The 16540-nt window shown below is 46.1% G+C and overlaps 1 protein-coding gene across 1 annotated transcript in view; it reads left to right on the top strand.

The window, feature by feature from the left end:
- The first annotated feature begins 1994 nt into the window (after positions 1 to 1994).
- The window catches only part of TNFAIP8L2 (TNF alpha induced protein 8 like 2), a 68128-nt gene continuing 53582 nt past the window's right edge, over positions 1995 to 16540 (top strand). Inside the window, exon 1 of the mRNA XM_082275331.1 lies at positions 1995 to 2042. The gene's annotated coding sequence lies outside the window, so the exon portion shown is untranslated. The remainder of the gene's footprint in view (positions 2043 to 16540) is intronic.

Raw genomic sequence — 16540 nt, 5'->3', positions numbered from 1 at the left:
GAGACTACAGGCTTGGTTGGCTTAAATCGGGTTTGGTCTCCACCCAGGGACTGGTCACATCAATCACCTTGCTGGTGGACAGACAGACAGGGAGAATGCAACAGCCAAAACCAGGATACTGGAATTTGGAGTTACGATGGAGCAGGAGAGCATACACTACTGACACCAAGTCCCTCCGAATCTCTCTCCTCAACTGTCCCTCTTCTAGACTCAAGTGTCATGCTTACCCCAAAAACAGGTGGTCAGACACTATAGCTGGCTACTGTGTTCTTCACCTATAGAAACCCCCTTTCCCATAAGGCAAGCAGGCCTACCGGTACTTGGTTACCCCCAGGACCTATACACAATGCTATAGTGCCTGGAAACCATGCCAGGGCAGAAGTGAACTGAGCAAAGGAAAAAATTCCTCGGGGTTGGCAGACAAGCAGAGTGGTTCAGAGACAGTCCAGGTACAAGGGCGGCAGAGTTCAGAGAATAGTCTGATATCCCATCCAAGGTCATACACAGGGAAATCCAATCTAGTAGAGAAGGGCAGACAAACAGACAACTTGATTAGGTATTTACACATTCTATCACAAGCATGAGACTACAGGCTTGGCTGGCTTAAATCGGGTTTGGTCTCCACCCAAAGACTGGCCACATCAATCACCTTGCTGGTGGACAGACAGACAAGGAGAATGTCACAGCCAAAACCACGATGAAGCAGGAGAGCATACACTACTGACACCAAGTCCCTCCGACCCTCTCTCCTCTATAATTGTCAATCGTCTAGACCAAAATCCCTCCATCCCTCTCCTCAACTGTCCCTCAATTCCTCTCTCCTAAACTGTCCCTTTCCTAGATCCAGATCCCTCTCTCCTCTATAACTGTCCATCTTCTGGACCCAAATCCCTCCATCCCTCTCTAATCCACAATTGTCCTTCTTCTGGACCTAAATCATCCACCAAATGTCAAGTCTTGATATCTCCAATGGGTAGATTTTCCCTCACTTCCTGTTCCTGTGACAACCATAAAAGAAATGGAGGAAGCAGATGTCACTTGGAGAGATACAGACAACAAAATAAAAATAATCAGAAGTTTTGTGTCCTTGTTGAAGATATTTCCCATCGCTTCTTCTCTTGACAAGTGCAGAGATAGCTTCCCAGCCAAGAAGCAGGTGACAATAAAAACCTGACAAAGGTTCACACCCTTCCCCCCTCTATCCAAAACCATTGGAATATCACTGTGGGATGGACTGTACTTTTAAAGGCCTAATCTTTGACAGAGATGACTGAGCGTAGCCTGGCGGAATGTCCGCCCAGAGCGATGGCTGCTGAGTGAATCATTTCTCAGAGATAAGTTTGCTGAGCTGTTGTGAAAGTTTTAGGATCCCGGGGTCAGCGGAGAGGCTTCCTGTCAATGGGGAGGGGAAGTTCCAAACTTGCTGCAGCCTGGAAGGCCCAGAGTCCCGGGACAGAAAATCCAGACAGAATTCTGTGCAAGATTACAGGAAAAAAGACTAAAGGAGAGAGGAAAGAAAGAAGACAGAAGAGAGGAGAGGGACCTTCGGAGCCTCATGAATGAGACTGGCAACTCTCTGCAAACACAAGATAACTAAATGGACCAAAGTGGACTTCCTGGTCACCTGAACTGACCAACATCCCAGACTAGTCCCCGAAATCTCAATCCTGGACCAGTCCCCGAAATCCCAATCCTGGACCAGTCCCCGAAATCCCAATCCTGGACCAGTCCCCGAAATCCCAATCCCGGACCAGTCCCCGAAATCCCAATCCCGGACCAGTGACCGAAATCCCAATTCCAGACCAGTCCCCGAAATCCCCATCTCGGACCAGTCACCGAAATCCCAATCCCGGACCAGTGACCGAAATCCCAATTCCAGACTAGTCCCCGAAATCCCCATCCCGGATAAGTCCCCGAAATCCCCATCCTGGACCAGTGACCGAAATCCCCATCCCGGACCAGTGACCGAAATCCCCATCCCGGACCCGTACCTAAAATCCCAATCCCGGACCATTCCCTGAAATCCACATCCTCTGGAAGAGGTGAGAACTTTCCTGAATCCTCATCATCTTTATTAATGAAACTCATTTCTACTGAGAAACCTATCTATATCTATTTATTTATCTGTCTTATCTATTGATCTGCCTTTCAGTCTATCCATCCTGTATATATATCTATCTACCCGTCTCTCTGTCTATGTATAGAACCTCTATCTATCTATCTGTCTATCTATCTATCTATCTATCTATCTATCTTTTCCATATCTATCTATCTATCTATCTATCTATCTATCTATCTATCTATCTATTCCATATCTATCTATCTATCTATCTATCTATCTATCTATCTATCTATCTATCTATCTATCTATCCCATATCAGTTTGTTTGTCTGCCTATCTGCCCGTTCCGTCTATCTGTCCATATCTGCCTATCTATAAAATATCTATCTATCTTCAACTCTGTATCTATCGATCTATCTGTCTATCTGTCTATCTATCTATCTATCTATCTATCTATCTATCTATCTATCTATCTATCTATCTATCTGTCTGTCTATCTATCTCATATCTATCTATCTATCTATCTATCTATCTATCTATCTATCTATCTATCTATCTATCTATCCCATATCAGTTTGTTTGTCTATCTCTCTGCCTGTCCGTCTATCTGTCTATATCTCCCTATCTATAAAATATCTATCTATCTACAATTCTGTATCTATCGATCTGTCTATCTTTCTATCCATACATCCCATATTGGTCTGTTTGTCTGTCTTCATCTATCTGTCTATAACATATCCATCTATCTATCCATTCCATATCTATCTATCTATCTATCTATCTATCTATCTATCTATCTATCTCATATCAGTTTGGTTGTCTGTCTGTCTGCCCGTTTCGTCTATCTGTCTATATCTATCTATAAAATATCTATCTTTCTACAACTCTGTATCTATCTATCTGTCGATTTATCTATCCATACATCCCAAATTGGTCTGTTTTTCTGTCTGTCTATCGTCCTTTATTTGTCTATAAAATATCTATCTATCTATCTATCTATCTATCTATCTATCTATCTATCTATCTATCTATCTTTTCCATATCTTCCTATCTATCTATCTATCTATCTTTTCCATATCTATCTATCTATCTATCTATCTATCTATCTATCTATCTATCTATCTATCTATCTATCTATCTATTCCATATCTATCTATCTATCTATCTATCTATCTATCTATCTATCTATCTATCTATCTATCCCATATCAGTTTGTTTGTCTGCCTATCTGCCCGTTCCGTCTATCTGTCCATATCTGCCTATCTATAAAATATCTATCTATCTTCAACTCTGTATCTATCGATCTATCTATCTATCTATCTATCTATCTATCTATCTATCTATCTATCTATCTATCTATCTATCTGTCTGTCTATCTCATATCTATCTATCTATCTATCTCATATCTATCTATCTATCTATCTATCTATCTATCTATCTATCTATCTATCTATCTATCCATCTATCTATCCCATATCAGTTTGTTTGTCTATCTCTCTGCCTGTCCGTCTATCTGTCTATATCTCCCTATCTATAAAATATCTATCTATCTACAATTCTGTATCTATCGATCTGTCTATCTTTCTATCCATACATCCCATATTGGTCTGTTTGTCTGTCTTCATCTATCTGTCTATAACATATCCATCTATCTATCTATTCCATATTGATCTATCTATCTATCTATCTATCTATCTATCTATCTATCTATCTATCTATCTATCTATCTATCTATCTATCTATCTATCTATCTATCTATCTATCTATCTATCTCATATCAGTTTGTTTGTCTATCTGTCTATATCTATCTATAAAATATCTATCTTTCTACAACTCTGTATCTATCTATCTGTCGATTTATCTATCCATACATCCCAAATTGGTCTGTTTTTCTGTCTGTCTATCGTCCTTTATTTGTCTATAAAATATCTATCTCTCTATCTATCTATCTATCTATCTATCTATCTATCTATCTATCTATCTATCTATCTATCTATCTATCTATCTATCTATCTATCTATCATCTATCTATCTATCTATCTATCTATCCCATATCAGTTTGTTTGTCTGTCTCTCTGCCTGGCTGTCTATCTGTCTATATCTCTCTATCTATAAAATATCTATCTATCTACAACGCTGTATCTATCGATCTGTCTATCTTTCTATCCATACATCCCATATTGGTCTGTTTGTCTGTCTGTCTATCTGTCTATAAAATATCCATCTATCTATCCATTCCATATACGGTAGGTCTGTTTGTCCATCTGTCCTCCTGTTTCTATGTTTATCAATTTATTTTTAAAATATCTATCTACAATACTGTATCTATCTATCTATCTATCTATCTATCTATCTATCTATCTATCTATCTATCTATCTATCTATCTATCTATCTATCTATCTATCTATCTATCTTCTTTCTGCCTTTTATAATATAATAATATTCTATCCTATAACATCTGCAGAAAAAACTTACAATAGATAAATGTAACAATCTTATATTTCCATGTAATAATCTTCATTGATCGCTCTTTATATGGAATTCCCAGCAGTCCCAGTTTCTCTCCCCTGCCTTCCGCAGGGCTCCTCTCTGATTGGGGCACACAGAACAAAGCCTTCTATTTCTTTCCTCTCGGAAGTGTTAAATAAGCCGCTGAAGATCCAATTATAACTTATTAATAAAGAGTAATAATAACAATGAGGCAGCTGTGGCTGTTTGGATGAATGGCTGCGGGGAGGGGGGGGGCAGTAACAATGGCGCGTGCGGCGCACACATCCCTCCCATTCATAGAGGGCCTCGGCGGTGGGAAGGACGGGCCCAGGAGGAAGCAGAGCTGTGTGGTTTGGTTTCCTGGCCTCTTCCTGTTTCTCTCTGACTGCGGGGAGGATGTGATAGAGAACGCAGCGCCGTTCACAAGCCGTGCTCCGGAGTGATGGGGGGGGGGGTACCGCAGTTCTTCCGTTGGTCACAGACAATAGGTGGCGGAGAGAATACACAAAGAGGGACCCTTGGTCTGTGTGTTGCGTTTTCTGACCAGTTTCTCGAAGAAAAAAAAATTGCAAAATCCACAGCCAATCAGAACCCAGGAAACATCTACAGGCTATGCCAATATTGGTTACAATGGCGCATTGCGATCTATAAGTGAGCATTTAATTGCAGGGACCGTCCATCCAAGCATTCACACAACCATCACCAATAATCCTTGTATTATGTATATTTATTTCCTGCAATCGTCAGCTCCATCTAGTGGTCATAACGTGATATTTCCCTGTAATACCTCAATCAGGTAAATACTGCATTATAGCCACTAGATGGAGCACATAGAAACATAAAACACATAGATGATTGATTCTGATCACAGGAAATAAACATATTATACATAATACAGTGATTTTTTGTGACAGCAAATTTCTAATAAATAGACCCTCTAGGGGTTGTCACCTTAGGACAGGAGGTGTGTTACTGGCAGGATCACCACGTTAAAAAAAGGAAAAAAGGCTATAAAAAAAGAAAACAAATGCAGGATGCATTTCTCTGCCCCCTCCTTTTGTATTCTGTAGTAGGTGGAGCCTTCTGGGCCCCTCCCACAGCTCTGCTCTATCTCCTTGTGCAGGGTGACCGGTCTTCTCTCCACCCCCTCCTGTAGTTTTTTTGTAGCAGGTGGAGCCTGCTGGCCCCTCCCACAGCTCTACTCTCTCTCCTTGTGCAGGGTGATCATTCTTGTCTCCGCCCCCTCCTGTAGTTTATTGTAGTGGGTGGAGCCTTCTGGGCCCCTCCCACAGCTCTGCTCTCTCTCCTTGTGCAGGGAGACCAGTCTTGTCTCCGCCCCCTTCTGACATTTTTGGAAGTGGGTGGAGCTTGCTGGGTCCCTTTCACAGCTCTGCTTTCTTTTCTTGTGCAAGGTGACCGGTCTTTTCTCCGCCCCCCTCCTGTAGTTTTCTGTAGTAGGTGGAGCCTGCTGGCCCCTCCCACCGCTCTGCTGTCTCTCCTTGTGCAGGGTGACCATTCTTTTCTCCACCCCTCCTGTAGTTTTCTGTAGTAGGTGGAGCCTGCTGGGTCTTCCCACAGCTCTGCTCTCTCTTTACTTATGCAGGGTGACTGGTGTGGTCACCGCCCCCTCCTGTAGTTTTATGTAGTGGGTGGAGCCTGTTGGACCCCTCCCACAGCTCTGCACAGGCTATGTACAGCACAGTGATGATGTCCCTGCTACTTTTACAAGGTAATATCTGGGTTTGCAATGGTTTTTGGTGCACAAAGTGGATTGATATCCTTTGTGTTTTTTTAGGAATATCTTTGAATGAAAGTTTTGGTGCCCGGAGTTCAGCTTCAAATCCAATTGCTGTTAAAGGACACCTGTCCTGGGAGCTACACACATGGGTGATTGATTCTGAAACTCTCATTGGTTGGCTGTCATTCTGAAGGTTTCAATACTCTCGAAACCCGCATGCAAATCACGAGAACTGACTATGCTGCGGTTGAACTGGCTTTGTGCTTGTCCTGGGTGAGTGATTTCAAAAATGAAGGCAGCCAGGCGAAAAGCAGAAGGGGAAGAAAGGAGTGGTGACCTCTAGAGCACGGGTCAAACACAAGGCCCGCGGGCCAATGTGGCCCACAGGGCCATTTCACGTGGCCCTGGCATCCATGTTTTTTTTCAGCCAGAACCCTGCACACTGTGCACAGCACACACCTAAACCCTGCACTCTGTATGTAGCGCACCCCTGAACCCTGCACTCTACACACAGCGCACCCCTGAGCTCTGCACTCTGTGCACAGCGCACCCCTGAACCCTGCACTCTGTACACAGTGCACCCCTGAACTCTGCACTCTGTACACAGCGCACCCCTGAATTCTACACTCGGTACACAGCACACCCCTGAGCTCTGTACTCTGTACACAGCACACCCCTGAACCCTGCACTCTGTACACAGTGCACCCCTGAACTCTGCACTCTGTACACAGCGCACCCCTGAACTCTACACTCGGTCCACAGCACACCCCTGAGCTCTGTACTCTGTACACAGCACACCCCTGAACCCTGCACTCTGTAAACAGTGCACCCCTGAATCCTGCACTCTGTACACAGTGCACCCTGAACTCTGCACTCTACACACAGTGCACCCCTGAGCTCTGCACTCTGTGCACAGCGCACCCCTGAACCCTGCACTCTGTACACAGTGCACCCCTGAACCCTGCACTCTGTACACAGTGCACCCCTGAACTCTGCACTCTGTGCACAGCGCACCCCTGAACCCTGCACTCTGTACACAGTGCACCCCTGAACCCTGCACTCTGTACACAGTGCACCCCTGAACTCTGCACTCTACACACAGTGCACCCCTGAGCTCTGCACTCTGTGCACAGCGCACCCCTGAACCCTGCACTCTGTACACAGTGCACCCCTGAACCCTGCACTCTGTACACAGTGCACCCCTGAACTCTGCACTCTGTACACAGCGCACCCCTGAACCCTGCACTCTGTACACAGTGCACCCCTGAACTCTGCACTCTGTACACAGCGCACCCCTGAACTCTACACTCGGTACACAGCACACCCCTGAGCTCTGTACTCTGTACACAGCACACCCCTGAACCCTGCACTCCGTACACAGCGCACCCCTGAACCCTGCACTCTGTACACAGTGCACCCCTGAACTCTGCACTCTGTACACAGCGCACCCCTGAATTCTACCCTCGGTACACAGCACACCCCTGAGCTCTGTACTCTGTACACAGCACACCCCTGAACCCTGCACTCTGTACACAGTGCACCCCTGAACCCTGCACTCTGTACACAGTGCACCCCTGAACCCTGCACTCTGTACACAGTGCACCCCTGAACTCTGCACTCTGTACACAGCGCACCCCTGAATTCTACACTCGGTACACAGCACACCCCTGAGCTCTGTACTCTGTACACAGCGCACCCCTGAACCCTGCACTCTGTACACAGTGCACCCCTGAACCCTGCACTCTGTACACAGTGCACCCCTGAACCCTGCACTCTGTACACAGCGCACCCCTGAACTCTACACTCTGTACAAAGCACACCCCTGAGCTCTGAACTCTGTACAAAGCACACCCCTGAACTCTACACTCTGTACAAAGCACACCCCTGAGCTCTGCACTCTGTACACAGCGCACCCCTGAACCCTGCACTCTGTACACAGCGCACCCCTGAACTCTACACTCTGTATACAGCACACCCCTGAGCTCTGCACTCTGTACACAGTGCACCCCTGAACTCTGCACTCTGTGCACAGCGCACCCCTGAACCCTGCACTCTGTACACAGTGCACCCCTGAACCCTGCACTCTGTACACAGTGCACCCCTGAACTCTGCACTCTACACACAGTGCACCCCTGAGCTCTGCACTCTGTGCACAGCGCACCCCTGAACCCTGCACTCTGTTCACAGTGCACCCCTGAACCCTGCACTCTGTACACAGTGCACCCCTGAACTCTGCACTCTGTACACAGCGCACCCCTGAACCCTGCACTCTGTACACAGTGCACCCCTGAACTCTGCACTCTGTACACAGCGCACCCCTGAACTCTACACTCGGTACACAGCACACCCCTGAGCTCTGTACTCTGTACACAGCACACCCCTGAACCCTGCACTCCGTACACAGCGCACCCCTGAACCCTGCACTCTGTACACAGAGCACCCCTGAACTCTGCACTCTGTACACAGCGCACCCCTGAATTCTACACTCGGTACACAGCACACCCCTGAGCTCTGTACTCTGTACACAGCACACCCCTGAACCCTGCACTCTGTACACAGTGCACCCCTGAACCCTGCACTCTGTACACAGTGCACCCCTGAACCCTGCACTCTGTACACAGTGCACCCCTGAACTCTGCACTCTGTACACAGCGCACCCCTGAATTCTACACTCGGTACACAGCACACCCCTGAGCTCTGTACTCTGTACACAGCGCACCCCTGAACCCTGCACTCTGTACACAGTGCACCCCTGAACCCTGCACTCTGTACACAGTGCACCCCTGAACCCTGCACTCTGTACACAGCGCACCCCTGAACTCTACACTCTGTACAAAGCACACCCCTGAGCTCTGAACTCTGTACAAAGCACACCCCTGAACTCTACACTCTGTACAAAGCACACCCCTGAGCTCTGCACTCTGTACACAGCGCACCCCTGAACCCTGCACTCTGTACACAGCGCACCCCTGAACTCTACACTCTGTATACAGCACACCCCTGAGCTCTGCACTCTGTACACAGCGCACCCCTGAACACTGCACTCTGTACATAGCACACCCCTGAACTCTGCACTCTGTAAATAGCACATCCCTGAACTCTGCACTCTGTACATAGCACACCCCTGAACTCTGCACTCTGTGCACAGCGCACCCCTGAACCCTGCACTCTGTACAAAGCACACCCCTGAGCTCTGCACTCTGTACAAAGCACACTCCTGAACCCTGCAGTCTGTACAAAGCACACCCCTGAGCTCTGCACTCTCTACACAGCGCACCCCTGAACCCTGCCCTCTGTACACAGCGCACCCCTGAACTCTGCACTCTGTACATAGCAAACCCCTGAATTCTGCACTCTGTACATAGCACTCCCCTGAGCTCTACACTCTGTACACAGCGCACCCCTGAACACTGCACTCTCTACATAGCACACCCCTGAACTCTACACTCTGTACATAGCACACCCCTGAACCCTGCACTCTGTACATAGCGCACCCCTGAACTCTTCATTCTGTACATAGCACACCCCTGAACTCTTCACTCTGTACATAGCACACCCCTGAACTCTGCACTCTGTACATAGCACACCCCTGAACCCTGCACTCTGTACATAGCACACCCCTGAGCTCTGCACTCTGTACACAGCACACCCCCTGAACACTGCACTCTGTACACAGCGCACCCCTGAACTCTGCACTCTGTACATAGCACACCCCTGAACTCTGCACTCTGTACATAGCACACCTCTGAATTCTGCACTCTGTACATAGCACACCTCTGAATTCTGCACTCTGTACACAGCGCACCCCTGATTTCTGCACTCTGTACACAGTGCATCCCAGAACTCTGCACTCTGTACACAGTGCACCCCAGAACTCAGCACTCTGTACACAGTGCACCCCTGAACTCTGCACACTGTACACAGTGCACCCCTGAACTCTGCACTCTATACACAGTGCACCCCTGAACTCTGCACTCTGCACAGCACACCCCTGAATTCTGCACTCTGTACATAGCACACCCCTGAACTCTGCACTCTGTACACAGCGCACCCCTGAATTCTGCACTCTGTACACAGCGCACCCCTGAACTCTGCACACTGTACACAGTGCATCCCAGAACTCTGCACTCTGTACACAGTGCACCCCAGAACTCAGCACTCTGTACACAGTGCACCCCTGAACTCTGCACACTGTACACAGTGCACCCCTGAACTCTGCACTCTATACACAGTGCACCCCTGAACTCTGCACTCTGCACAGCACACCCCTGAATTCTGCACTCTGTACATAGCACACCCCTGAACTCTGCACTCTGTACACAGCGCACCCCTGAATTCTGCACTCTGTACACAGCGCACCCCTGAACTCTGCACACTGTACACAGCGCACCCCTGAACTCTGCACACTGTACACAGTGCACCCCTGAACTCTGCACACTGTACACAGTGCACCCCTGAACTCTGCACTCTATACACAGCGCACCCGTGAATTCTGCACTCTGCACAGCACACCCCTGAATTCTGCACTCTGTACATAGCACACCCCTGAACTCTTCACTCTTTACACAGCGCACCCCTGAATTCTGCACTCTGTACACAGCGCACCCCTGAACCCTGTACTCTGTACACAGCACACCCCTAAACTCTGCACTCTGTACACAGCGTACCCCTGAATTCTGCTCTCTGTACACAGCGCACCCCTGAATTCTACACTCGGTACACAGCACACCCCTGAGCTCTGTACTCTGTACACAGCACACCCCTGAACCCTGCACTCTGTACACAGTGCACCCCTGAACCCTGCACTCTGTACACAGTGCACCCCTGAACCCTGCACTCTGTACACAGTGCACCCCTGAACTCTGCACACTGTACACAGTGCACCCCTGAACTCTGCACTCTATACACAGTGCACCCCTGAACTCTGCACTCTGCACAGCACACCCCTGAATTCTGCACTCTGTACATAGCACACCCCTGAACTCTGCACTCTGTACACAGCGCACCCCTGAATTCTGCACTCTGTACACAGCGCACCCCTGAACTCTGCACACTGTACACAGCGCACCCCTGAACTCTGCACACTGTACACAGTGCACCCCTGAACTCTGCACACTGTACACAGTGCACCCCTGAACTCTGCACTCTATACACAGCGCACCCGTGAATTCTGCACTCTGCACAGCACACCCCTGAATTCTGCACTCTGTACATAGCACACCCCTGAACTCTTCACTCTTTACACAGCGCACCCCTGAATTCTGCACTCTGTACACAGCGCACCCCTGAACCCTGTACTCTGTACACAGCACACCCCTAAACTCTGCACTCTGTACACAGCGTACCCCTGAATTCTGCTCTCTGTACACAGCGCACCCCTGAACTCTGGACTCTGCACACAGCACACCCCTGAATTCTTCACTCTGTACACAGCGCACCCCTGAGCTCTGTACTCTGTACACAGCACACCCCTGAACTCTGCACTCTGTACACAGCGCACCCCTGAACTCTGGACTCTGTACACAGCGCACCCCTGAATTCTGCCCTCTGTACACAGCGTACCCCTGAATTCTGCTCTCTGTACACAGCACACCACTGAACTCTGCACTCTGTACACAGCACACCCCTGAACTCTGCACTCTGTACACAGCACACCCCTGAACTCTGCACTCTGTACACAGCACACCCCTGAACTCTGCACTCTATACATAGCACTGTAATGATGTCATCAGTCTGCTGCAGGCAGGAGGAAGCATTTCCACAGTCTCCTCCCACTCAGAGATCACTCAGACTATACACTGTAACTCTATAGCAATGAGAGGCTGCACAGGCACCAGGATTTACATGATGGTGTAATCTCCAAGCCAGCATCTCAATCCAGAACGTAGATGGCGAGCCTGGGTTATTCCTGAACAAAGATGGCGCCCTCCTTCCAGAGGAAATGCAGATGAAGATATTGTCAGGGGGGATCTCTGGGAGAGAAAGGTTACATTCTCAGACGACTCCCTGCTTTTCTCTCCAGAAGGACGGCACCATCTTTGTTCAGGCATCATTACTGAGAATGCAGCACTTACCATGAATACTATATCTGATGATTGGTCAGATTTTAAGAGGACCTGTCAGGACATTGCTAGCTGACCCAGTCAAGGCTCAGTTAGGGGGGGGTCCAATGGCACAGCACGCCTCTCCTACTTCTACACAGAGGAATGTGACACTCTATGTACCTGACACGGGTGACACCCTTCGTATCTGGATATACAGCTTCTGCAGGAAACAAGAGAAATGTGTGAAACCGCAACAAGCGCTCCGCCTTTCTCATGTGACATCGCACAGAGCCATGCGTTTATTTAATGACATAACCAACGGCTCTGATTAAAGAGAACCTGTCAGTCCCTAAACTGCAGCATAGTCCGTGCCTAAGGCCCGGGAACATAGCCAATCTCTATGTGATTTCTGTGATATCATGATGATGATATGATGATGATGGCGATAGTGGTGATGATGGTGATGGTGATAGTGGGGATGATGATGATGATAGTATGATGATATGATGATGGTGATAGTGGTGATAATGATGATGATGATGATGATATCATGATATGATGATGATGATGGTGATAGTGGTGATGATGATGATATGTTGATGATGGTGATGATGATGATGATGATAATGATGATGATGATAATGATAATATCATGATATGATGATGATGATATAATGATGATGGTGATAGTGGTGATGATATGATGATGATAATATCATGATATGATGATGATGGTGATAGTGGTGATGATGATGATAACGATGATATGTTGATGATGGTGATGATGATGATGATGATGATGATGATGATGATAATATCATGATATGATGATGATGATATAATGATGATGGTAATAGTGGTGATGATGATGATATGATGATGATAATATCATGATATGATGATGATGGTGATAGTGGTGATGATGATGATAACGATGATATGTTGATGATGATGATGATGATGATGATGATGATGATAATATCATGATATGATGATGATGATATAATGATGATGGTAATAGTGGTGATGATGATGATAATATCATGATATGATGATGATGGTGATAGTGGTGATGATGATATGATGATGATGGTGATAGTGGTGATGATGATATGATGATGATGATGATGATGATAATATCATGATATGATGATGATGGTGATAGTGGTGATGATGATATGATGATGATGATGATGATGATGATAATATCATGATATGATGATGATGGTGATAATGATGATGATAATATCATGATATCATGATGATGGTAATGATGATGATGATGATAATATCATGATATCATGATGATGGTGATGATGATGATGATGATAATATCATGATATCATGATGATGGTGATGATGATGATGATAATATCATGATATGATGGTGATGGTGATAATATCATAATATGATGATGATGGTGATAGTGCTGATGATGATGATGATAATATGATGATGATGATGATGATGATGATGATGATATGATGGTGATGATGATAAATAAAGAGAACCTGTCTGTCTCTGTCGGTAGACGCGATAACTTTTGCGCACACCAATCAAAATACACTTATTGGTTTTTTTTTTTTTTGTTTTTTTTACCAAAAATATGTAGCAGGAAAAAAATTGGCCTAAAAGGATGAAAAAATTAGATTTTATTTTTTTGTTTATTGGGAATGTTATATAGCAGAAAGTAAAAAAATGTTGTTGTTTTTTTTCAGAATTGTCGCTCTTTTTTTGTTTATAGCGCATAAAATAAAAATCGCACAGGTGATCAAATACCACCAAATGAAAGCTCTATTTGTGGGGAAAAAGGACATCAATTGTATTTGGGTACAGCGTCGCATGACAGCGCAATTTTCCGTTAAAGTAACGCAGTGCCGAATCACAAAAAAATGGCCCGGTCATTAAGGGGGTAAATCCTTCCGGTCCAGAACTGGTTAAACACGTTTGTGTGCATACATGCAGTAAACATGATGAAGCATCGGTAAGGTTACGGACGCATGCCTGCTCAATTTTGCGGTTGTGAGCGACGCCTAGAATGGTATCCAAGCCAATAGACGGCCATGATGGCTGGGAGGAAGCCTTGACCAGCACTTAGCAAAAGCACTAACAGGATCCAATAGGAAGGAGAGAAATCTGTCCATTCTATAGTAGGATATAATGCACTGTCTCGGGTCATAAAGGGTTAACCCCTCTCCTTGCCTGCAGTTGAGTCATCTCAGTAGGGAGGGGAGCAAAGGGTTAAGGCTGTCAGTTTGGGTGTAGGAAGGGAGGGGGTTAAAGCCACACACTACAAATTCCTTTCCAGGAAGTAAGGGGTGTAAGGGGTGTGCAGACTGATGACAAATGGTTTATGTATTCAGGTGAGGGTTGCACTGTGTGTAGGAGGGAGATCTCTGTGCAATCAGATCTCATTGAAGAATATGTAACAATGTTGTAGCAGCAGATTGTTATTGTAACAATGTATCAGCATTGTATGTATACTGCAACATGTAATCATTTCCAACTGGCCACACACCTTACAGCCTGATTGCACAATTTCCTTTTACATCCACCAACATTGCAGGGATACTCTCACATTACATGGTGATTGCGCCAGAGGAGCTTACACTCTAATGTCCCCCCACAGTCACACACTATTATTTTTGTACATTGATATATAGCTCTGACATATACCGCAGTGCTGTACAGAGAACACTAATCCATTTGCCAGAGGAGCTTACACTCTAATGTCCCCCCACAATCACACAATAAATATTATACATTTCTATAGCTCTGACATATACCGCAGTGCTGTACAGAGGAGCTTACACTCTAATATCTCCCCCTTCCCACAATCCGGTGCAGAGGCAATACCGCAGTCTCTGCACCAGAGGAGCTTACACTCTAATGTCCCCCCACAGTCACACACTATTCTTATTATAGATTTATATAGCTCTGACATATACCGCAGTGCTGTACAGAGATCACTAAGCCATTTGCCAGAGGAGCTTACACTCTAATGTCCCCCCACAGTCACACACTATTATTATTAGACATTAGCTCTGACATATACCGCAGTGCTGTACAGAGAACACTGAGCCAGTCACATTAGTCTCTGTACCAGAGGAGCTTACACTCTAATGTCCACAATCACACACTAATAATATTATACATTTATATAGCTCTGACATATACCGCAGTGCTGTACAGAGGAGCTTACACTCTAATGCCCCCCCCCCCCACAATCTGGTGCAGAGACAATACCGCAGTCTCTGCACCAGAGGAGCTTACGCTCTAATGTCCCCCACAGTCACACACTAATATTATTATTATACATTTATATAGCTCTGACATATACCGCAGTGCTGTACAGAGGAGCTTACACTCTAATGTCCCCCCACAATCCGGTGCAGAGACAATACCGCAGTCTCTGCACCAGAGGAGCTTACGCTCTAATGTCCCCCCACAGTCACACACTATTATTATTATACATTTATATAGCTCTGACATATACCGCAGTGCTGTACAGAGGAGCTTACACTCTAATGTCCCCCCACAATCCGGTGCAGAGACAATACCGCAGTCTCTGCACCAGAGGAGCTTACACTCTAATGTCCCCCTAAAGTCACACACTATTATTATTATACATTTATATAGCTCTGACATATACCGCAGTGCTGTACTGAGAACACTGAACCAGTCACCAGAGGAGCTTACACTCTAATGTCCACAATCACAAACTGATAATAATATACATTTATATAGCTCTGACATATACCGCAGTGCTGTATAGAGGAGCTTACACTCTAATGTTCCCCCCCCCCCCCCCACAGTCACACACTATTATTATACATTTCTATAGCTCTGACATATACCGCAGTGCTGTACAGAGGAGCTTACACTCTAATGTCCCCCCCCCCCCACAATCCGGTGCAGAGACAATACCGCAGTCTCTGCACCAGAGGAGCTTACGCTCTAATGTCCTCCCACAGTCACACACTATTATTATTATACATTTATATAGCTCTGACATATACCACAGTGCTGTACAGAGGAGCTTACACTCTAATGTCCTCCCACAGTCACACACTAATATTATTATACATTTATATAGCTCTGACATATACCACAGTGCTGTACAGAGGAGCTTACACTCTAATGTCCCCCCACAATCCGGTGCAGAGACATATACCTCAGTGCTGTACTGAGAACACTGAGCCAGT

Source organism: Pelophylax lessonae, assembly GCF_965119305.1.
Source record: "Pelophylax lessonae genome assembly, chromosome: 13".
NCBI classification, from domain to species: Eukaryota; Metazoa; Chordata; class Amphibia; order Anura; family Ranidae; genus Pelophylax; species Pelophylax lessonae.
The sequence above is the reverse complement of the archived record's forward strand: the minus strand, read 5'-3'. Positions and strand labels throughout refer to the sequence as shown.